The following is a 23,602-nucleotide window of genomic DNA, read 5'->3' as shown; positions in this document are numbered from 1 at the left end:
TGTCTAACGATAAAGAATGTCATCATTCAAAATGAAGTTAAATATTTATAATATGAAGTACCTACTTATACAAATAAATAAAATTATTTATCTGCTCACCGTTTACTAATAACGCAAAAAACATTTACAAGCTGATTTGACTGTTATGTAATTATATTATCAATAACGATCATCAATAAAATAACTCTTTTGGGTTATTGAACCCAAATATAATTATTCAAATCGGAAAGGTATTTCCTGACATAATCGCGTTCAACCATATACACATTTTAATATAAAAATAAAGATACAAAATACTGACAGCTAAGATAATATTATTTAAAAAAATTCGTAACAAAGTTTGTAAAGATGGTATTTTTCGTTGAGGTTATATTTTTATTTAAAATTATCTGCCATGACTACACCTTTATATTGCAATTTCATTAATGACTCGGCTTTTGTTAATGCGATTGAAACATATAAAGAAATTAACTTTGCACGGTTAATATCCTTTGAAAATATATTACAGTTATTGCCTAAATGAAATTGAAGGCTTTCATTCATTCATAAGTTTTTTATAATATACGTATTATTATGTCACTGTTATACTGTTATTATGACAAAAGACAAAATATAAAAAAAAACACAAACAATAAATAATGACATTTAAAAAAAAAATTAAAAACCAAAATTAAAAAAAAAAATTAAAAAGCATTGTCTCTATTATTTTGTATCTTTTTAAATGCCCAAATATTGTTACGGTCGAATTCTCTAAAACTAATTTACTGCAAATACAATTGTGATTTTAAAATACACTCAAAAATTTAAATCAGCAATATGATTATAAAATTAAATGGGTACTGTACTGTATCTCACACTATTAGCATGTGATTCAACTTTCCACCTTAAATATTGTTTTATTATTTAAAGTATTATAAAACTAAAGTAAAGTATTAAAAAAATAAAACTACTATTGAAGAAAATCAACCTTCGCCGTTACAAAAACCTCGTCACAAGAAATTAAATTATTTCATAACAGAACCCGCTTTTAAAGCAATAAAGAAACCTTTGTCTATATCTGTTCCTGACCTTAAAATCTTGTATCCAAATCTAAATATACTTTATTCAAGGAAGTTTTTACAAGCACCTTTGAATCGACCTTTATACTATATTTAATTAAAAGCTCCCACCGGTCCAGAATTTAGATTCTACCGAAAAGAGCCGTCAAGAAACTCAGTGTAACCACAGGTAACTACTGTCTTTTCCGACATATCAAATACAATGTTATGTCAATCAAATACAATTAAATTTATTAATTTAACTCTTTTTAGGGTCCGTACTTCTAAAGGAAAAAAGGAACCCTTATAAGATCACATTTTCCGTCTGTCCATCTGTTTGTCTGTCCGTCAAAACCCTTAAAAAAGTTTAAAAAAGTTGAAATTAATACAAAATGCCAAGGTCTGCGGTCCTTTTTTTTTTTTTTTTATATATGCCCCGGGATGGCAAATGACTCTACTCCACCTGATGGTAAGTGGCAGTAGAGTCCAAACGCGACGACGGCCAGTACAGTCGGAAAAAATGTTCTGTACTAGCCGTCCCCGCCTTGCCGGCCCGCAAGATGCCTCTTCACGCCTCGTTTGAAGGAACCCGGGTTGTAAGAGGAGGGGAACACGTGAGCTGGTAAGGAATTCCATTCTTTGGTAGTGCGACAAAGAAAGGAGTTGCCAAATTTCTTTGTGCGCAATGGAATTGATGTCACAGTTAGGCGGTGACATCGAGAACCAGCTCGCGTGGACTTAAGAAGGAAGGGGGAAGCAGGAATTAGAGAGAATAATTCCTCAGAGCACTCGCCGTGATACAGACGATAGAAAGCGCTCAGTGCTACTATCTCGCGACGCAATTGTAAAGGTTCAAGGGTGTTTGTGACCTTTACGTCGCCAATAATGCGTACTGCACGTCGCTGCAACCGGTCCAAGGCCTCCATTAGGTACTTAGCGGAGCCATCCCAAAGGTGCGAGCAATATTCAACGCAAGACCGTACCTGTGTTTTGTATAACAGGCACAGTTGTTGTGGCGTGAAAAAACGCCGCACCTTGTTCAGAACTCCGAGTTTTCGTGAAGCTGTTTTTATAATAGCCTCGATGTAATCCCTTGGACTAAGGTCGCAGTGAACGTCCATCCCCAGCATGGCGATTTTGCTTTGTATCATCAGCGGTGTGCCACAGAGGGAGGGATGAGGGTAAAATGGTGACTTTTTCGCTGTGAGAGCGCACACCTGTGTTTTCTTGGCATTAAACTCAACAAGATTATCAGAACCCCATTTGGCGATGAGCTCTAATGTCCTATCGAGTTCAATAACAAGATTATCCCGCCTCTCCTCAGTTTCCGCCCGCCCAGCCACTGCGCGTCCGTGGTATCCACCATGCACTGTACTATCATCTGCATAGCAATGTATGTTCCCAAGAGAGAGCATATCATTGATATGCAAAAGAAAGAGTGTGGGAGATAGCACAGATCCCTGGGGGACGCCAGCATTCACTACATAGAATTGTGAAGCGCAACCATCTACTAAAACACGAAGGCTACGCTTGTGTAGGAAGCTGGCAATCCAGGTGCATAGCTGAGCAGGCAGACCATATGCCGGTAGCTTGGAGAGAAAACTTCTGTGCCAGACCCTGTCGAAAGCCTTGGAGATATCGAGGCTGACAGCCAACGATTCTCCATGCTTGTCGATAGCTTCACCCCAGAGGTGCGTTACGTACGCTAGAAGATCACCTGTGGACCGTTTTGGTCGAAACCCGTACTGACGATCATTAATTAGACAGTGATCTTCTAAGTAATGGATCAGTTGGTTGTTTAAAATCCGTTCCATCACCTTACAAAGTACTGAGGTGATAGCTATTGGCCGATAATTTGCCGGGTCAGACCGATCCCCTTTTTTGGGAACCGCTTGCACATTAGCTCTTCTCCAAGCCTCCGGCACACATCCCGAAGAGAGAGAAAGTTGGAACAGGCGCGTTAACACAGGAGACAGCTCCGCCGCGCACTTCTTCAGCACAATGGCTGGTATTCCATCGGGACCGCTAGCTTTCCGTATATCGAGTGATTGCAGCTCCGCACGCACATCACGTTGCCTGATTTTGATGTCAGGCATCGAGTGGCCACATGAAGGTATTGTTGGTGACTGCGCACTACAATCATCGATCACAGAGTTGTCGGCAAAGAGTTTAGCCAGGAGGTCGGCTTTCTCCTGCGGACTGTGAGCTAGCGATCCGTCCGGATTTCTGAGCGGTGGCAGCGAAGGTTGGCAGAAATTGTTTTGCACAGACTTGGTCAGACGCCAGAAGCTACGGGAGCCCCTAGTATGCGAAATAAGGTCATGACCAATCTGTACAATGCGCTGTGCATCCGCTCTCGTGTATGCCTTCCTACAGGACTTGGAATTTTTATTGTAGTTTGCTTTCAGTGAGTCAATGTTAGATGCCCCGCTAATGCAGCCGTTGATCCACGCGCGATATGCCGCCTGCTTAGATGATACAGCGTCGGCACATTCACGCGTGAACCAACGGTTACGCGTACCCCTATTGATGAGATCTGAGCTAGGAATGTAGTATTCCATTCCTAACATGATCTCATCAGCAACAGCAGCGGCACTAGCTGTCGGGTCATTCCCACTGAAGCAACGTTCCTTCCAAGGGACTGGCGCATAGTAATCGCGCATACCGTCCCAATCTGCCGACTTATAGTGCCAAACGCGACGTTTGCATACCGCTGATGGCGGCAGCTTGGCCTGTGGCACTTTGGTAGATATAAGGCCGTGATCCGAAGAACCAAGTGGAGCTTGAACCACAACCTGATATTCCACCGGGTGAGAAGTCAGCAGAAGATCCAGTAGAGAAGGCGCTTGCCCATCAATGTCTGGGATCCTGGTGGGCTGATCAACCAGTTGGGTCAAGTCGTGTGTGAGAGCAAAAGCATGAGCAGTTCTTCCAGCAAGTTCAGTTTTGAGGGATTTCAACCATGATTCATGGTGAGCATTAAAATCCCCCAAAAACACCAATTCCGCGTTAGGAAACTGCTCTTGCGCAGCATCTGCCACCCGACTAAGATGGTCGAATAATCGGCTTGTCTCCAAGTCACCATTGTGGGATCTGTAGAGGCACACGTAGACTCGACTCTGACGAACCAGGTCCACACGTACCACCAACATGGAGAAGGAGGGGTCCTCCAAGCAGCGCAATCGGTGACAACAAACATCCGCCCTGACGAACAAGCATACTCCGGCTTTCGCTTTAAAAGATTCTTCAAGCATGTAGCCGGGATAGTTAAGGTAGCTGGTGTCGGCAGGGCGGAGTATTTGCGTCTCCGTGAGAAACAACATTGCTGGCCGTGCTGTCTCGAGATGGTGGTGGACAGCGTTGAGGTTAGCGTGGAGTCCTCGGATGTTAGAGAACTCGACCTCAAACAGCGTGGGTATGGTGGGGGTGTGCACCGCTGAACGACCGTTATTTCTTATTTGCGCTACCATTTGGAAAAATAAGGAAAAGAGACGTGAAGCGAGCGACGTATTGCCACGATAGGGATGGGCAAAGTATGGAGGCGTGTTTTCCCAAATGTTTGCCAAAAAGGAAAATATACTGATCCGCCGGACGGAAGGGCCCCCGAACCCCCCCGGAAGTGGCCGCCGGGACCCCACCTTCCGGTCACCAACCGGCACGACGGTCCACCCCGAGATTATGCGTGGCCTGGTGGGGCAGCCTCGCGAGCTGGTTAGGCACGCTCGGGCCCCTGTACTATGCCACGGGCGGCCAGCGGAACAGCCGTTTCTTCGGGTCTCCCTGTCCGGCAGGTCAATACAGTTTCCCCCGGCATTGGTTCAACAGCCGTCTCCACTGGACCAACACCCATCGCGGCAATACTCGCTCGGGCACTGGCTGTACGCTGGCTGACCTCGAAACGCGGCTGCAAGCCACTTCACGAGTTTTTCACCATGCGTACGGTGGTAACAAGCCAGGCGGATGTTAGCATCCTACCACCAGATGAGCAGATGGTCGCTCAGATATCCCTTAGTCGCCTCTTACGACACCCATGGGAAAGAGAGGGGCAGTGAAATGTATTCTTTCTCCGTCACTGCACGGATAGGAGCTTTGGAGCTATGAAAATATCAAACTTCTAAGTCTACGCAATCAAAAGATATGGCCGCTTATGTCGCATTACCCATATAGGAAAAAATCCAAAAACCGTAAAATTGTTGCTTAAAATAATATATTAAAAAATGAAAGAAATTTTAATTTAAAAATATTGACAGAATTTTATGGAATATTTTTTTGACTTTACAGAGTTGCAAACTTAGCGTTGGGTATAAGCTCATCGATGCAGAGCTTATTAATGATTCTATCATAATGATCAATGTTATTGCTAATTTGCATATTATTGTGACACAACATGCAATATGATTGTAGCTTAGGCAAAGGTTGTATGTTATATTATTTTTAAAAGAAATTGCAAAGATAGAATTGACAAATTCTTGCAAGTGTGGGTAACTCGACATAAAGCCGCCCCACTCGCAGTAACAAGGCACTTCGTGGAAGTAACGCGAACCAGGAATGTAAGGTGTGAAGCAATACACATTACCACCCCTCGGCCACCGCGATCAATGCTACCGATTGCACCCACTTCGCACCCCGAGCGACGGTAAAGCCACGTGCGCTACATGAGACCGTCCGATTTTAAAATAAGAATATTTTTTTTAAATAATTGTTAGTTAATAGTTGTACCAAAAAATTAAGATTTTTTTGTAAAAATTATTATCTCATATACCTGTCTAATATTAATGTTACATCAAAAGCAGAATTTATTAATTTTAGTAAAGGTAGACAAGCCAATGAGTAACCTGATGAAAAGTGCCAGCCTCCATTTCTTAAACCACAGTAAGATAATTGATACACAGACCTAAAATAGTAACAACAGAATTGAAAACAAAATAAAATTAATATGTGTAATAAGTTATATTTAAATTAAATTGTGTTATGCAAATACAGGTCTCAACTTACTAGTGTGCCATCTGCATCCTTAATATGAAATTTCAGCAAACACAGAACATTCTGTTTTAATTTGTTTTGTTATTAGAACAAATTGAATTCGACTTATACAGGTTTCTTTAAGAAGTAGCTTTGGAGTTTATTCCACCACGCTGCTAAAGTTCGTGCATATATGTATGCAAATACATGTGGCAGATTTTCTATATGTTTCTAGCTCGGTAGTGAAGTACCGAGCCTAAGTTCAATTACAAATACAAATTAACGACAGAAAAATTCAATGACGCTTGTCAGGGTTTGAAAATGTAATCTTTGATTACTTATGTACGTGTTCTTACCACTGAGACATCTCGGCCTAAATATTTTTTAAGTTTATTCAAATGTTTTTTTAACTCCCGTTTTTCAAATTCAATTTTTTTCCCGTTTCTTTAATCTATTATGTTAACCTTACCACAATGAAGCACTGCTTATGTATTATATTGAAGTACATAGTTAATAAGATGGGATCAGAAGTAGACAAATGTTCCATACGATATTAGAGAGTTAGTTAAAATAAAGCGCTGTAAAAACTAGAAACATAATTTATAGGGTGCTTGTGGCTTAGTGCGGTCATCCTAGACTTTATTTATAGTTCGTTTACAGCGCACTGCGCTGAATCAGCTCTATTTTACTTTATATTGCACCCTATCGTCGTATAAAGGCATAGCTAGGATATTGCTATATATTTCACAAAAGGGCGAATAATGATCCAACTACACGAAGGACTTTGTTATTGGAAGACCGAAAGAAGCGCCGTGTCTTTAAGACCTTACGATACTAAAACAACTGTCAAACAGATAAGTGCCGATTACGTTGTTAAAAATATCTAAAATAGATAACAGGCCCTTTGTACACCAGTGGGAAATTTATAATTTTCCACCGCTGGGCAAAGGGTTCCTCTCCTATTTCAAAGAAGATTTTTAGCAAAAAGGTATGTAGTTGGAATACAAAGCCAATAAAGCACATTAAATCTTACTGGTGCTCACCAGGGCTTGCACTTGCATTCTTCGGTTGTGATTCGTGATCTAGCCACTAGGCCTTCACAATACTAAATTAAACTAATAATTTAAATAACAATAACACATTTTTAATATAAATCCTTACTAATCATTAACTAATATTTATTATTTGTAATCAGATTTTACTGTTTTGGTTTTACTTTCCCATTTAAGTCCGTCTTTATTTCGCGTCAAAAAGACATGAAAACGAAAGAAAACCGAGCCGGTAATCACAGGGTGTGAAGCAATAGACACATTACGCCCCATGGCTCCGGTTACCGATCAATTGCACACGCGGCGCCCCTCGCTTGCTAAATAAAAATGTTTAAAATAGGGTCGGATGAGGCTTCATAATTAATAAAGTAAGTATTTGTAATACGTGTAAGTTTGGGTTTTTTAGAAGTAATAAATTATGACTGGTGTGGCAATAACAGTTTATATGTAATTATTATTAAAGCAAGTTGTGCCTGAACTCGAACTTACTCCTCGTTTAAAATTCATGACTTCTATCCTCTGAGCCATCTCGACTCCTATAATATACATGTATTTACTTTGTATAGTACAAAGTAAATACAGTAAAGCGCTTTATTAATAAATAGTAAGTAAACATAGCATTTTCTTTTATATAACGATTTCACTTCTGGATAGAGATATCTTTCCTGTTTGTCGTGCAGTATTTCAAAATTACAAAAAATAAATGCATTAATAACGCTCTTTAATTTCCTGACCGATTTTGGCCATGGCACCCAAATCTCAAGGGCAAATGTGCGGGGCGTATTATAGTGCAGAGATGAGTGCGCAAGCCACAAGACCGGAAAGAGTTCTGCACAGAACCAACGACTCTTCGTGCTTTCACTAGCCACTAAACTACTATATTTTAAAATTTTGCAATGTCCTTCTGCCTGAAAAATATTTTAACATATAAGAGTATACTTTTAGAGCGCACTGAGCAACTGAGGGCGCTTTATCGAAATCTACTAATGTATAATGATGGATTTAGTTTTGGTGATAAATCAAATCCGGCATTAGCATTGTGCTTACCGTATCTGCGTATTGATAATACATAAAGCTATATTACGCAATTGATAACGTAATCCGTGCTATATAATATATATAAAGTATATAAAGTAAACTTACTCATTTACAATTAGTTAAAATATATTATTCATATACTAAGGTTATATTCATCAACTTTTATATAGTCAACTGTTGTGACAGATTGGATGAGAGCGTCTTACTAAATGGAGCCGATTATGTGAGTAATATTGAGAGCCAAAATATGTCTAAGTTAGACCTTGACCTTGAATGAGCCAAAATCTGAGTCTGGCCCTAAGTCCGTGCCTGACTCTAGCTCGTCTGGGTAGGTACCACCTACTCATCAGCTATTCTACCGCAAAACAGCAGTAATTAGTATTTTCATGTTGAAGGGTGAATGAGCCAGTGTAATTACAGGCACAAGGGACATAACATCTTAGAGCCCAAGGTTGGTGGCGCATTGGCGATGTAAGCGATGGTTAACATTTCTTACAATGCCAAAGTCTATGAGCGTTGGTGACCACTTACCATCAGGTGTTTCATTTGCTCATCTTACCTATAATATAAAAAAATCATTCACCCGTCCGCCTAAGTATTTTATAAAAAAAAATCGGTCAGGAAGATGTTTGTGCAAGATATTTGTGCCAGACGTCTAAACACACAATGCTTTATGAAACGGCTTTCATGATACTTAACAGGTTGCCTTCACAATAAGTCTTATTTAAAGTATTCACCCTCACGTATGAAAATAAAAGTTATGATAAGTAAAGGGTGCGCGTCCCGTGTGGGGTAAGGTGTCGGAGAGATATTAAGAATACCGCAAGTGGCTTCGTCGGTTTGTGCCGGTGGCTTCACCTGGCGTTTAAGGATTACGTTCCTATAAAATGTTTGAAACGGTGAACTTTATAGTTATTTTTAATGTACTAGAAGATGGTGATCATCGTTGTTAACGCTGAACGAAAAAGAGCAATAAAAAATATAACACAAAGGTTTTTTTATAAGTTATTAAATTATGTCTTATTATTATTAGAAACCCGCGGTTCGATAGTGACAGAATAAAACATCTCAACAAGTATCTTATCGCATAAATGATGTAATATTAGTAAGCAAATATTATTGGAACAATAATACATAACAATATTTGATACAGAAAGGACATAACGTCTTAGATCCTAAAATTAGTGGCGCATTGGCGACGTATGGGATGGTTAATACTTCTTACAATGCCAATGCCTATGTGCGGTAGTAGCCACTTCCCACGAGGTGGCCCTATTTGTGAATCTGCCGACCTAATTGAAATAAAGATAAAAGCAATGAATGGTTACTACCAGGCCGAGGTGGCCTGTGGCCACAGGCTACACGTGGAACTCAAATTAAGACTACTACTACTTAATTGTGCTGAATTTGTCTTTATAATTCATCTCATGCTCAGTGCTGAAGGACAACATTTAGAGAAAATCTACCTTTTTTGCATTAAATTCTGCCACATATGTCTAGCAAACCACATTAGATAGCTCAGTAAACTCCAAAGCTTAGCCCAAGAGAAGCGGAGGCCTTTGTCCGGCAGTAGGGCATGTACTTTACTATGTATAAACATAACAACTACCAATATACACAAGGGTTGAAATGCATACAGCCTAATAATAAACACACATTTTCAATGTGTTTCAATACTGTTCCGGATTACAGTGAAAAAGTTAAACTTTTATAGAGGTCACATTTAGGAAGTTGGAATTGTCAAGAGCTTGTATCGTAACATTATCTGTTGTTATAGGATACCCATATATTATAAAACTGTCTTTAGTATCTATAATGTATAAATTGTCATATATTTCTGTTTTGGTAGTTACAGCAAACATTTGTAAATATACATAATATTTTATTAAACTGTACATTGAAACAATATTAATCGCTTATTGCGATGTTATCTGTATATATAAATGTATACCCAGTGAGGCACCCTAAAGTAATTGCAGAAATAAGCCCCATTTCAGGGCCGAGGCCTCTACGCTGGCCGCCGTAACCATAGCGACGGGGTCAACGACCCACGCTTCACCTGAACCTAATGCACATCACTTTCATAACAAACAATTTATGTCTTTATCAAAGTAAAAAAAATATTTAAATAACACATACCTTGGGTTTGTTGTGGTTATATAATGATGATTATTTTAAGTAAATGTTTTAAAAATATTATCACTTAAAATTAGTTTTCATTATTATAAAATTTTACTATAAAAAGTTTCCTAAAGTTTATTTCGTATACAAATAACAGGCCACCGATAAAAATATTTCCTTACACTGTAAACAAAAACTTTTTGCACTATTGTCACACGGAAAACACTGGCCACTCCATTCCTATCAGTTCAAAAAGTCAACGTCACATTAAAAAAACTAATATTTGAAAAAAGAATGAAACAAAAACATTCGCGTGCCGGTACATGTCAACGAATGCGGCCGGCGGCTTGTGTTCCAAGCGTGCAAAGCAACACTTTCAAATTGCACTATTAAAATCATACCTTTGACAAATATAACCCTTATTTCAAAGGCCATAAATATAAACATAAGACGAAGGAAAGCAACGCTAACGTGGCTTTGGTATTCAGTTGAATTCCATTTTCAAATTCTGCCGCGGAAAACTGGCTTTTCTACTCTCGATGTAAATGCCAATTTCCTTTCAACAGTTCCTGATCAAATAAAATTCAACTTTAGGAATATGTGTTTAGATTTTAAATTATATTTTGGTGTGGGTTCAGACAATGCGCCACGCAATGACGTTTCCACTGTAAGAGACAGAGGTATGTTTTCTTATGAATGAGAAAGAGATGGAAGATCCCGAGGGAAGGTAACACTAGGGGTGCATTTGCGCGTCTGAAACGTCAGGGAAGCTATAAAGAATCGATCTTGAAGACGCTTTGCTAAAATTTGTAGAAGTAGTTATTGTAAAATTTATAGTTGTTTGATAGTTTTTAGTGGCCGTTATAAGTTTTTATGGGGAGAGATGTAATATAAATGATAGTATAGGGGATAAAGATTTATCGCTTCGATTGAATATTTGTAAAGTGTGAACCACTCTTATAATAACAATGAAAATGTAAAGTTCCTCATGTCGCCTTTTTTAATTAAAGTGTTATTATACACGTCAAATATTTACTATCGTGTAACTACTGCGTAGCCAATAAAGAAATAGTAAATATGTTTATTTTACTACATCGTACGACATTATTTTATATTTAGTTTTTATATATACTTATATTTCTTGAGCGAAATTCTGGTATTAATGCCTGAGTCACTTGACGAAAGAATCACAATTTATCCCTAATAACATGTTAAAAATTGAGAATCGAATGTAATCAAAATATTCGTTATTCAAGTAAATTATTAGCATTAAGGAATACATACTATTGCTTACAGTTAAACTGTTTGGAAATAAACGGATACGAACCCGAACCCTTTTTATCTATCATACATTTTTGTATTGTGGAATAAGCCTTATCAAATAATATTTCTAATATAAGATTTAAATTAAATAATAAATGAAGTTAAAAGAAGAATAAAGTCAAATTGGTTTTTTGGACTACTTTATACAATAAAAATCTCTCTGGATTTTTAAGCGCCGTCCTCAGTGTCACACGCCCTGACATCTGTAGTCGATGCTAAAGACGGGGGCAAAGAGAATGCTAGATGAAGCAATCGCCGTATCTTCACTGAAATTCACTACCGGAATGCAAACAGCGATTTTTTAGCTCATATCGCCTTATTTGCTCGGAGTCTTTTACCGTATGACTTGTCTTAGCCTTTTTGGATAGTAAACGACTTTAAAAAGTTCATTACTTGTCTATGATCTATTTACCATCGCCAAATCATTGGGATACATATGTTTTATTCATTATAAATATTAAAAATATAATTTCTGGGTTTAATTCATCTCCTGATCGGTAAAGTAAACGCCGTAAAGTTCTTAGTTTGTATGAAAATATGTCATATAGACATCTGTCATATGACACATCTTCTGAATAAATTGAAGACCTTAGCTGCTATGGCTACCCCACTGGCAGTGAGATTTTTATGGGCTGTTGTTGAACTCGTACTGTGTATGCTATTACCTAGTAGTTATTTTTGATATAGCACTTTTTATATGTTTTTTTTTCTTTTTTTTTTCATCCTTTTGCCGTCCACTGCTGGACGAAAGCCTCCCCCATAGAACGCCAACCATCCCGATCTTGGGCAGTCCGCATCCATCCCGAACCTGCCACCTTTTTTAAATCATCGGCCCATCTTGTCACAGGGCGTCCTACACTACGTTTGCCTAAGCGTGGTCTCCACTCTAACACGTGTCGGCTCCATCGGCCATCAATGCGTCTGGAGACATGACCAGCCCACTTCCACTTCAGCGAGCTAATTCTACGCGCGATGTCGGTGACTTTAGTTCTCTGGCGAATGTCCTCATTTCGGATTCTATCTGCCAGAAAAACCCCAAGCATCGCGCGTTCCATTGCTCGCTGAGCGACCCTAAATTTGTGGACCAGTCCTACGGTAAGTGTCCACGTTTTGGCACCGTAAGTCATTACAGGTAGGACGCACTGATTGAAGACCCTGGTCTTAAACGACTGTGGGATCGACGATTCAAAAATATAACGTAACCTCCCGAATGCCGCCCAGCCCAAACGTATTCTTCTTTTAGCCTCCTTCTCAAAGTTGTGCCGGCCAAGTTGTATAGTTTGGCCCAGGTAGATATATTCCTGCATTTACGACCACTGGTCTCGGGGATACATGTCGGTTTGCCATAATTTTGGTCTTTTCTATGTTCATCCCGAGACCTACTTGTCTTGAAGAATCGCTCAGGCTGTTTAGCATCTCTTCCAAATCCTGCAGAGTCTCCGCCATGATGACAATGTCGTCGTGTTTTTATATGTATCTTGCATTTAATGTAAATAATACGGTAGAAGCTTTTGGTATATATATTATCTCGAGTATATTTTTACACATGTAAGTATGGCCGGCGTCTAACGGTCTCCACATCATTTCCTACACACAAAGGATACTTTGACAGGTTCTCAAAACCCGATCGCATTGAGTCATCGGCTCGGAAAGATCTCATCGGATGACACGCGCCTTAAGGGATACTGGAGTAATTGTATTTTAATATATCTCTACAACGATTTATATTATAATTATAAAGTATTTTATTTAAACATATTTGCTCAGTCTATTACTGTAACTCGTCGAATAATTATTATATTCAATATATATATTTATTTATTCGTTTTATACGAGCTTGTCACTTAACCTGTGAAGTATAAACGTATAAATATTATAATTAAAAAAATTAAGACTTAGTATTATAATCTATGAGTAATCTACTTCGCTCAAAAGCAAGTTTTTTGTCAGTAGAATAAATAACGCTGATTTCGTTCGCATGGATTTTTATTTTGTAGATACAAACAAGAACATACAAATAAATAGAACAATATACAAAATATAGTCCCGTTAAAGGTATCGAAATGTCATTAAAATGATACTATCATTCTGCGACAGCGGAAGTAACATCATGGCTTCACGATGAGCACAAATTAGTAATCACAACGACGAATACCGAGACAAACTGCGAGAGCCAATACAACAGGTATCAAAGACCGCCTTCACAAAGGTCTAGCTAATTACTACGCGAAATCCAAACCTATCTCAGCTAATTAACAACATGGGTCTGCCTGCAAGTGGATTGGGACATCATTATCGTTCGAATACTAATGTTGAGATCATTAGCAATGTTTGTTTTTATTTTTAATATTTAAGAATTTATTGACGATTTCATGTTCATCAACAAGGACACATTATATTTCCATATAAGCGTATAATTATTAAAGCATGCTATTATAAGACAATTGCTACTTAGTAGCACGTGTCCGTAAACATACTTCATTCACGTGATAGATTGTTATCAAATAACCGATGTATTATTAATCTCTAGTACATTTCAGTTTAACAGAACTCTCAAATAATACATTGTCAAATATGTCGTCGTAGTAAATATTTGAAATTGATACTGTGAAATGGTTTGAACGCAAAAATTTCTGAATAGTATTACTTTTTTTTATTTTAGAGTATATAACAGCATGCTTATATATAACTAATGAGTACAGCTGAAGAGCTAATTTTAAACACGCTCTCATTTTAATGGTAAATGCAATAATTCAATATAATATATTGCTCATTACTGTCTCACTCACACAAGCCTTGTCTTGTATATTACGAAGAAACAAACTATCTTAACCCCCATGACATTAAATCCTTAATTTCTAAAATATAATACTTTGATGTGACGACGAAGTATATTATGTTCTGAAAAAAATATTTTCATTTATGATTTAATAACGAATATTTAGGGAAAATAGAAGCATATTATAAATTAATACATTTCCTTGCGGGACAATAAAACGACAACCCATTATGTATGTAGAGTTACAAGTGCGTTATAAATACCAACATCGCCTCTTACAATACAATGCTACAATTTTTATAACTGGCCCTCGCCTACTTTATAACTTTGTATACTTTATAGTTATTTACTAAGTAAATAAAAAAAGTATCATATTTATAAATCAACTTTTTTTTAATATGTATAATAATGGTTTCCTTTCATTAATAATTGAACTAATAAGCGTATTTCATCGTAATTCAATTATAAAACATATTTAAAAAAGTAATATTTACTAATCCATTATTCGTAATCGAAACCATACATGATTTCAGAAATTCATTCGGTTTTTATCCGACTGCATTTGTAGGCAGACGAGCAAACGAGTATTACCGCACGGTAATTGGTCTCTTTCTATCTATACTCGCATTTCTTGCACTCAATGGTGTTAACTACAAAAAGTTAATAATAATTAATTTCTCGGTTACGTGTTGGCGGTAGAAAAAATAGGATGGTAGCGACCCATACAGGCCAGTTCGAAGCTGTACCACCGGCATAAATAATTCAAAGTCTATTAAAATAATATTTTCTTAATTTGTTTTAAAAAAAATTGTTGATTTATCTATAAATCAAGTCAAAATCATTTATTCAATATAGAAGCATACCACGTTGGTTGTCAAATTAAAAACTACAACCAGTTCGAAAAAAAAATACCTATACCTGAAAGGAACCGGTGAAAGTCACTCAGCGGGATTTTCGTTTCAGTTTATTTGTTTACAAATAATCAATATAAAAAGAAATACCCACGAGGCGATCGTTTAATTCCCAAATCCCATTACCGATGTGTGCTATCATCCATTAGCTCACTAATTATTTATAAAAAACTTTTTGCACACATGCGTTCCTTTACAATTTTTTTAATTTAGCGGCAGAGGTTTCTTGAACGCTCTCTGGGATCCCGGTGTAGAAGCGTATACATTGCCCCACAAAAGAGTTACTGACTATGCAGTCGAGTAACAGGAGTAATTAGTTTGTGTTTGTTCCTTGTACCAATGTTATGAGGATTACATTTTCTCACAAAATATTTTTTCGTACATAGGTACATAACATTACACAATATGTATTGAGTGTTACTATTTTAATTTTATTTTATTCAAACCTCAATCATTCTTAATTGCAATTAGTTGCAAGTTAACTGAATCTTTACAAAAGGTAAAATATTTTGTGTAGGAGAAATAGATATAAAAAATAATCACATGAGTGAATGTATTTTTAAATAACAGACAGATTGACAGAAGGATTTGATGAATGTATGTTTATTGATAATTAGAAAAAAAATCAAAAAGAAATATAATTTATTCAGTTACTTGACATAGCCAAAATTACGAAGCACAACAAATTTTGATTAAAAAGAATCAAAAGGTGACTAAATACTTTACAAAGTTGACTATCTCATATATAAAAACACAACAATAAAAAATGTGTTCATTTAAGTTGGAAAATTTCTTTGCGAAAAAAAAGTAAAAAATGTCTATACCCAAAGAGCTCGGCAATAGTTTTAAGTGGCCAGTCGAAACGTAGGCAGAGCGGCGCACATCAAAGGACCGAGTAATGGCTTTTAAGCGGGGCGAGGGGTAGGAGGTTCAACTTGAAGTAGTTAGGGCGAATTGTTGCGTACACTCGTTTTTGTTTCGGGGCTTGTTGTCTAATGAAAGTCACTCGTGTGTAGTGCCGCCGATGAGAAAGGGACAGACCGTTTGACATCGGCGACGTCGCAGGACTTCAACTACCAAGGGTATACTCACAGTTCGACGTTAATTTCCTTTTCAACTTGCAAATGTTTCTATAATGGACGGAATCTCATGCATGTGTGTATCAGCATGGAGGACTTTACTCCTTCCTTCCTTTACATAGATATCGTTTGTTATTAATACTTACAATAGTAAAGCTCCATTAATGGTAACGGGATCTCCTCTTAAGAAATGGATTTGTAGGGAGCCTTTTTCACCACACTGCTCCAATGAGCGTTGATCTACAAGCGGCAGATTTTTTTCCAAATTGTGTAGATTTCATATTGATGTTTCACTTCACCGCCAAGCATGAGGTAATAACCACATATAAATCAGCAGTGATGCCTGAATTTGAAGCTGCGGTCTTCGGTAAATACGAGTTCTATGAAACTCTGTGCAAATATTACTATTTCTTAGCCGCGATAAAAGTGGATTTTAAATTCAAGAATTGTAATAGTAAACGGTTAATGCGAGCGCCGCTGTCACAGGTAGCTTAAAATATCAAAGAAGGCTGTATAAAGTTGGTGGAAACGGATTCCAGAGCGCCTGCCGGTTATTTGCGCGTACAAATTATACTCTCAAAGGGCTGAGTCCGAGAACAGTACTTATTCTGGAAACCGCCCTCAAGACGATCGCAATTTTTTCTCGGCCCTTTAGTTTTCTTTCCTTAAACGGTGAAAGGTTGCGTAATTTCGGAAAAAGTGCTCGAAACTTCATCTTTAAACGTCGAGCGTTTTGATTGTGGTGTAAGTGTGAACTGCGTTTGCATTTTAACTCGTTTCAGTTACAATTGTTGGTGTGGCTTGAACTTGAAGTAGAAAATAAATTATATTTAAATTCGAGTAATTTAAGCAAAATATTTAAAAACTTATTGAAAGTTGAACAAGTTTTAATTTGACTTTTGGTTTGAAGTATCCTGTACAATATAATCTGGATTAGTGAGCCAATGGAATCACATATTTTAAGCAATCCAACGGTAAGGTATAGTAATAGGAACAGCTCGTAACAGTTCTACTACAAAGGACAAAGGCCTCTTGTTTCTCAGTGTGATGTATTGAAATTATTTTATCCATTACCTCAGAGCGCAACAATCATTATAAATTTCAAATAACCACGTTAAAGTCAATGATGTTTGCTCGGATTTGAATACAAAATTCTGTTAACATCCACGTACTCTGTTCACTGAGCCTACTCGGTAAAAATACATAAAACGTTTTAATACATCATTAGGCACGAGCCCATCGCGGAAGCCAACAGAACGTGTAGAGAAAACAATTTCGCCGTGTCTCAACGAAATCCCGCCCATGAAGGATTTATTGACAATCCAATTAAAACTATTTTATCGTCGAGAGCCGATGGCCTCGACCGGAATTATTAATTGGATGACTTTCGTATTTATTATTATGCCGAAAAATCATAAACCACCTGACGATTTTTGCTGTTTAAATTGCTTGGAACGAGGACCGCCCTTGCCTCTCGTCGATGCGTTGAAAAAAACTAAATATTAAAGTACTGATTTGTTTTATAGGTCTAAGAGCCTTTATTATTAGTAATAGTTTTTTTTAATACTGCTACTAAAGTTTTTAAAGATTCAAGTGCAAGTTATTTGTATAACTGTTACCACACAACTATTGTCGTATTTGAATAAAACAAAAAATTATGGGATACTGAACTATGAAGTCTTTCTGGCCGTTATGGCCCGCGGCGGCGTCTCAAAAAAGACAAGCTAACTGTACGGGAGACGTGATAACGCACAAAAACAAAAACCAATGGGACAGCAATACAGTTCGATCGGAAAAAGATCAGTCACAGGAAAACCCAGTCGTGGGAATGTGACACTACCAACTTCGGGCTGGTACTGAATATATCTTAACATTAAACCCAATAAGCTTTTATTTAGAAATGAGCAACGCGGATTGATCTAGTTAAATCTTATAATTTAGTCAATATACGTCATTATTTACCCTAAAACTTTATTGCAAAAATCAAATTTCTCAACTATCATCAAATTACATATATACGTATTTTATACTAAAACCTTTTCGAACAAATTATCGAAAATCACATCAAAACTCATCAAGTAGTTCCGAAGAAGTAACTAACAAACGAATGAATCGGAAAAGCGACTTTACGTAAAACTATTCAAAGAATCGAGTATCGTAGTTTAAGCATTAATAGTACAATTGAAAATGAAAAGCAAGGACTCTCCTATAATTTCTCCGTCGTAACATTACCGACTTGATCAGAATACGACCCGCGTCGGCGGTGGCGACCTAGTTCCTTTCAGCTCATTTGTGCTATCGCTGTTTGTCGTCGCAATCCCGCGACTCATTCGGTCTTAAGAAAACCTTCCCATGTTACTTGTGTAAACTGTAAAGCGAATCGACGCACTTCATAACTGTCTATGTTATGAGACTTGTATATAAAAAAATAGGTTGGTCTATCTGTTTGAAATTAATGGTACCTACTTCGAAGGTAGACTGTTAACTATTTAAGTTGTCACGTGCAATATGTACTTTAATAGATAAGGTTTTTATTACTACTTGTGGTAAGCATTATTGTTATTGCTTATAAATGGTACTAAAATTACTTGTACTGTAAACTAATTACTCGCACTTGGGAGGAGGATGAAGCCATAATTAAGTTAATCTTATAAATTAGCTAGGACGACTCGACTGTACTCTAAAATGTTTTGGTAACTTTAATTATTGCATAAGTTATTTTCTGTGTAGACTGAATAAATTTATAAACCCTTTTGAGAAATAAAATTTATTATTTATACTCTTTGTTGCAACTCGCCACTAGATGGCGCTATTGTACAGCTACACCGTTCAACCAATCGCCGTGACAATTACTATACATTTGAGCGAGGAAAATGCTTTATCCCAGTCGTATTCGATAACAGTTTACAAATAAATTTAAACAGGCATTTCATTTGCAGCGCATACCAAGCGATAGCTAGTCATATATGTACGAGTATTTATATTTAACAAATTATATTTAAACATTTACATAACAATTATATTGTGCGGTAGTTCGAGTTTGGACATTTCTTTGTTGTTTAGTAACAATATTAAAACTTTCTTGTTGATTTCATTTGTAATTCTTGGTAGTAGATAGTGGTAGTCTTTGAAAGTAATATTATAATAATACAATATATTTAGTATATACACTAGTATTAAAAATACACTTATTACTCATGTACCACCAAGTTCGTGACGCCACAAAGTCCAAATATTCTTCCTGTTGAAAAGCAGTCATTTATTACACACTGATGGTACACTGGTGGTAAGGCTTTGTGCAAACTCGTCTGGGTAGGTACCACCCACTCATCATTCTACCGCAAAACAGCAGTACTTGGTGTTGTTGTGTTTCGGTTTGAAGGGTAATTGTAATTACAGGCACAACGGACATAAAATCTTAGGTCCCAAGGTTAGTGGCGCATTGGCTATGTAAACGATGGTTAACATTTCTTACAATGCTAATGTCTATGGGCGTTGGTAAATACTTACCATCAAGTGGTCCATATGCTAGTCCGCCTTCCGATTCTATAAAAAAAAAATTAAGCCTACATCTTTTACTATGTTAAAATATGCATACTTGTAAAATATGCAGGATATATAAAATGAATTGTTTTTTATTGTTATGAAATTTTATATTATGTTCAGAGTAACTACTAAGTTTCTTAACAGTTCATCTCGGTAGAGTCAGCATCCCGAAGAGACGGTAACTTAATTTTTAATTATTAAATGATAATTCAAAATGCTTATTTTTTTTTATTGAGCCTACTTGAACAAACTATATTTTGATTTTTTGTTTTAAAAGAGTAAGTTTTCTATTCAATTTTCTGTTTCTTTTTAATAAAATCTACGTTCAGAACTTATTATATACTAGCAAAACCCGCAGCTTAGCCAGTCTGTAAGTGTATGACGAAAATTCTTCAAAAGCTACAATAAATGTAATAAATATAAACTATTTAAATTATTATGTAGCAGCGATAGATATAAATTTGGCGTTGTTTTGATTTTGGTAACTCACAAATAGACATATTGATTTAAAACAATATTTTGAAATAGAGGCAGACATTTTAATTTGTTTCCATTTTGTAATAAATATGTTGAATCAAGTGTTTGTAAGAAGCTATTAAATTAAGTAAATATTAGTAGTAAATCAAATGATTGAAGTATATTATATAATTGACTAGTTATTATAATTAAATAAATAATTAATATTATTATATAATATATTGGGATTATTCTCGTTTCATATTTCTCATATAATGGGACGGTAAACAATATTTGTAATAAAGCTGCGAGAGACTGTTCATCTTTTCTAAATAAGGGGCGTATCATAAAGGAGGCACTCGTGTCCACATTTGATATATTGACTCCCATTCCCTTTCGTATTACCTACATCAATATTGAGTTAGGCATTCAGCCTCCGATAAGGCCGACTGTATACTGAATTTATAGTTAGGCATTGTAAGACTTAGGGTATATTTTTAGATATTTCAAATAAATTATGATAAAAATTTTCGTATGTTTGCGATAATAACAACCTCTACTCTCCAAGGGATAAAATTTTAAGGTAAACTTATAAAACATAACTTTATAACAATTTAAGTTTTGTCCCCATCCCCAAATCGATGTGTAACTGTTAACCTGGTACATACGTAATGATGATACATATTATTAAAACGGCCGCTTTTTAAATCAACAGTTACTAACCAGTATTATAAATAACTAGTATTATAAATCGCGTAAATAAAAATACGAAAATTTAGAAGTAAGTAAATATTAGTAGTAACAGCCTGAAAATGTCCCGCTGCTTGTCTATGAATTTTTTGAAATACTCAAAATATGAAAAAAATGATACCTTGACTTAAGATTCGTCTCTTAGTGGCCAGTTTTTTTAGCTAATTTAAATACCAGAAAAGCCTCCTAAGCTATTCAGAGCTGTGTTTAAACACTGGATACTAAGCCTTAAGCGTATTATAGTACAATTACATGCGAAACTATTAATTTTATCACTATTTAATTTTACGCCATTATGTGTCTTATATCATCGTGATAGGGGTGTTTGCGGTGTTGAGTAAATGTAACGATATTGACAGAAAACACAATTTCCGGTGGAGCGTGGCTGAACAAACAGTTCTTCTGCACAATTTGCCTCTAATTGCGATCGTTTTGGAGCCCCCGCGCCTCGTCTCGCGCGGGGCAAATTGACGATGTTATATTATAATTTACGAATACTAATTGTCTATTATAGTTTTATTTTTAGAAAATATTTCTAAATTAAATTACTTAACAGCAAGTACAATATTAACAGTGAACACAATATTCTATGCATTTAAATAAAAAAATAACTTATTTAATAAAACCTTTTTAAAAAACCTCTTTTTTAATATCTGTACTAAAACATATTTTTAGTATAGTAACTAGTGTGTATTATTAGCAACACTAAATAAAAGTGTTTGCAAAATTTCAGCTCAACCCTTTGTGTGGAACCGGCTGCTAATTTTACTTATCTATATCTTCGACCGAATCGCAACGTGATCGTTGTATTAGTAGACTAGGAAAACGGTTAAACGGCAACGATTTCGTTTCAACTCGTTTGCGATAAAGTGACAATTTGTTAGTAGAATTCACTCCACGTATACAATTCAACACACGATTTGATCCACACACACTAACAAGAGAATTTAATAAAATCTTATAAAAAAAATCGATATACCTCCAAGTTTCAATTTCGTCTTTTACTCAAATTATAGAAGGTCCTATTTCCCAAATCATTAGCTTTCGCTTGCAATGTGATCTTGAAACGGTTTAGAAAAACGTTAAGATTGGATTTAATAAAATCATTGCTCCAATTCGGGTTTTATATACACGTGTGTCAGAAGTTAACTTGCCACATGCAGGTTTTTAAAAGATATTTTCTTCAACGCCAACAAGAAATCAAATCAAAATATATATTAAACTTTTGTTTAATATAAAAAAGTGCTTTTACAAGCACTTTTAAGTCGTTATTTTACAGAATTATATTAAATTTAAACCTACCACCGATTCGGAATGTAAATTCTACCGACAAGAACCGGTAAGAAAATAAGCAGTTACTCTTTTCAACATTTTAAATCGATACAAGGTTATGTCAATCGAATACAATTCAATTTATTCATAGCTTGCATGAAAGTTTAATTCAAATTTATTAACTGATAAAGTTAGAAACATCTGCGGAATTTTATCATGAATACCTTCCCCTAAGAAGGATTTCTTAACTTTGCGGAGTCAGAATCTTGGTTATTTTTACCCTTGATTATAACAAAGTCATCAATGTTATTGTGAACAAACATAATATAGTTGTAAATATATTGTGATACTAGTAGAAAGTATTCCTACCTTGTTAAAAATATTCCAAAGGGAGTCTCGAAGTCCAAGATACACACACGCACCGGGCGGCTCACTTATGAATTATAAAGTTAAAAATTTACACTTTCTACACAATGTACACATTAAAATTAGATCTCGCCCAGCGACAGAACCAACAATCTTCGGTTAAGATTCACAACACATCTTTAAGACACTCGACCGCCTCGGCCATATTATTAATTTATTTATGGCTACCCACTTGTTAAAAAAATTATAATGAATTTAACCAAATTCTACAATTGGTCGATAATTACTTTATGTCATATCTTTTTACAACTACACACTGTTAACATCGAAATAAATAATTATTATTCATATATAAATTGTCCGTATAAAGTGATGAATACTAATACACAGCCGTATGAAATCCTTTGTCTACAAAATGTGTAGTCACAATAAACAGTTAATATCTGCTAGAGGGAAATACGAAATGTTCAGTCATCAAAGTAATCCCCTTTTAAGGATGACAGCAAATACAGTATCAGGGATCTGTTCACAGATTGGTTTTGAAGTGTTTCTTTTTAATTTACAACGAAAATGAGAACTTATGTTATTGGATTTTTTGTTAACAGTGTGTTAACGAAAAATCCAGTAGCGCCATCTTTTGGTGAGTTACGAAAAACAGGCATAATTCTAATTTGAATAATATCAATAAAACATAATAGTAGTAACAAGTTTAAATAATAAATTCGGTAGAAGAAAAATAAGTATTTTTTATTAGCCATATATTTTTGTAAATAAAAAATTAAATAATTGTGGATTTTATAAAAAAAAATATCATCGATAATTTGAAGTAATACAAAAAGTGTGCGTTGGCCGGGAATCGAACCCGGATCAACTGCTTGGAAGGCAACTATGCTGACCATTACACCACCAACGC

The 23,602-nt window shown here is 36.1% G+C and overlaps 1 protein-coding gene and 1 non-coding gene across 2 annotated transcripts in view; both read right to left on the bottom strand.

Moving 5' to 3' along the window:
• Positions 1-22,862, bottom strand: part of LOC126774100 (frizzled-2) — a 272,688-nt gene extending 249,826 nt beyond the window's left edge. The window contains exon 1 of the mRNA XM_050495427.1: positions 22,693-22,862. The gene's annotated coding sequence lies outside the window, so the exon portion shown is untranslated. The remainder of the gene's footprint in view (positions 1-22,692) is intronic.
• Positions 22,863-23,530: 668 nt separating this feature from the next.
• Positions 23,531-23,602, bottom strand: Trnag-ucc (transfer RNA glycine (anticodon UCC)). Its single transcript has one exon. It is a non-coding gene; the product is annotated as a tRNA-Gly (tRNA).

This window comes from Nymphalis io, chromosome 16, assembly GCF_905147045.1.
Source record: "Nymphalis io chromosome 16, ilAglIoxx1.1, whole genome shotgun sequence".
In the NCBI taxonomy this organism is placed as follows: Eukaryota; Metazoa; Arthropoda; class Insecta; order Lepidoptera; family Nymphalidae; genus Nymphalis; species Nymphalis io.
Note: the sequence above shows the minus strand (reverse complement) of the source record. Positions and strands in the feature narration are given on the sequence as shown.